We start from the raw sequence: 2,468 nt of genomic DNA, 5'->3' as shown, positions 1-2,468 counted from the left end.
GCCTGTTTTCACTGATCTGGCCCCCTTCCCTCCTTGAATCCTCCTATACATTATAAAATAATGTTCTTATACAGTATTTGTACTTATGGGACTCAAGTTAGTTCACTTAGTATAATGCTTTCCAGTCCCTCACAAGTTAGGTAGTAATTTACAAAATCATTGCTCCATTGTGTGAATGTACCAAAATCTCTCAATCCATTCCATTGTTGTGGGACATTTGGGTTGTTTCCATGTTCTTGCGATGGTGAATATTGGTGAATATTCTATGAATATTGGTGTACAAGTCTCTGTGCCTCAGTTCTCATTTTCTTGGGATATATTCCAAACAGTGAAATAGCTGAGTCTTATGGAATTTCTATGTTCAGCTTTTTGAGGAAACACCATAATTCTTTCCAGAGTAGTTGTACTATTTTACAATCCTATTGACAGTGTATCAAAGTTCCTATCTCATCACGTTATCTTCAACATTTACTACTTGCTGCCCTGTTACACTTTGCCAGTGCTACCGGGGTAAGATGTTATCTCATTGTGGTTTTGATTTGCATCTGTCTTATGGCCAGTAATTTTGAGCATGTCTTCATGTGTCTGTTGGTCATCCAAATGTCTTCCTCTGTGAAAAGTCTTCTAATGTCTTTTGCCCAGTTTGTAATTAGATTATCGGTCTTTTTCTTCTGGAGGCTCAAGAGTATTCTGTAAACTTTTGTTAAAGGCCCTTTTCTGAGATAGTATTGCCAAATGTTTTTTCCCCAGTCAGTAAATTTTCTTTTCACCCCGCTGAAAAAGTTTTTGATGAGCACAGAGATTTAATCTTTTCAAGGTCTCGTTCATCAATTTTAACATTTCAGATTATGCATTTCTTGTTGTATTTGGCAGAATGTTTATATAATGGAGTAAGCCTTCTAAGCTTGATCCCAATTTGTTAGGAACTTTATGGTTTTGGGTTTTACTCCCAGGTCTCTGATCTACTATGAGTTGATTTTTGTTATAGTGTGAGATGTGGGTCCTGTTTCAGCTTTCTGCAGGCAGCAATCCAGTTTTGCCAGCACCATGCATTAAAGAAGTTGTCTTTTCCCTATTTGATAGGTTTTAGTTTTTTGTCAATTATCAGTTGACTATAGATAACTGAGTCCATTTCCAGTTTCTCAATTATGTTTCATTGGTCTATTGTCATTGTAAAAATACCATGCTGTTTTGGTTAGTAGGTTATTAGGTCAGAGGGTGCTCTGCCACCCACTTCATATTTGTTTTTTAAAAATGCTTTGCTTATTTGGTGTCCCTTTCTTCTCCAAAGAAACTTGACAATTTCCCTTTCAGTCTTCTTGAAAAATGAATGTGATGTCTGTATCATGATTGCGTTGAACATGTAGCTTGCTTTTAGTAGGATTGTCATTGTTACAACATTGAGTCTTCCTGTCTATGAGCAGGGCACATTTCCCCATTTATTTAGGTCTTTTATTGTGTCTTGCAGAAATATTATGTAGTTTTCATTGTACACATCTTTTTTGTTTCTAGTTAGGTTCACTCCCAAATATCTCAATTTGTGGTCAGCTATTAGAAAGGACATTGCTTTCTTGGTTTCCTTCTCTGAGTTCTCTTTGTGACTGTACAGGAATCTCACTGATTTTTGAATATTGATCTTGTTATCTTGCCATTCTACTAAATTGGTCTACTAGTTCTAACAGTTATTTTGTTCAGTCTTTGGGGTTTTCAGTATACACTATCATATTATTTTAACATAGGGGTAGTTTAAACATCTCTTTACCAATCTGGATGTCTTTTATTTCCTTCTGTTGGGTTGTCCTAGCAAATACTTCCAATACAATATTGGATATATCTGATGACAGTGGGCATCCTTATGTGATCCCTGTTCATAAAGAAAATGCTTTCTTCATTGAGAATGATGTTTACTCTTGGTTTTGCATATATACTTTTGACTATGTTGAGGAAATTACCTTCTATTCCAATTTTGCTGGATGTCTTTATCAGGAAGGGATGCTGGATTTTGTCAAATGCCTTTTCTGCACCATTTGCTAGGATCATATTGATAGAAGAGCTAACTTTTAAGCCAATACTGCATGTGTTCATTTTCAGACTCCCTATCTATCCTGTAGTTATAAATATTTTCTTTCTTTCTCATTGTTTTCTGTCTTTTTAAATGAGAATACTTGAAGGAAATTTTTTTGTACTTTTTTTTTAATTGGGATAAACATATTGGGGGTACAAGGAGGTGAGGGTTGGGGGCAGAAGGATGAGGATGGGCCAGGATGCAGTTGCAGAGCTGCACAACTTGGTTGGTGGGGGGAGCAGGTGAAGGAAATGATGAGGGTCCAGAGGGGACCAGATACTACAGAGGAATGACAGGCATTTTCCAATGGTAATTAAACCAACTGTCTTATTGATTTGGGAATTAGATGTGAACTCTCTGGCTTCTTCATGCTGAAAAGGGGCGTAGATGTAAAGGGGGGAAG

Source organism: Elephantulus edwardii, unplaced genomic scaffold (assembly GCF_000299155.1).
Source record: "Elephantulus edwardii isolate Elephantulus edwardi_28Jun2011 unplaced genomic scaffold, EleEdw1.0 scaffold00360, whole genome shotgun sequence".
In the NCBI taxonomy this organism is placed as follows: Eukaryota; Metazoa; Chordata; class Mammalia; order Macroscelidea; family Macroscelididae; genus Elephantulus; species Elephantulus edwardii.
Note: the sequence above shows the minus strand (reverse complement) of the source record.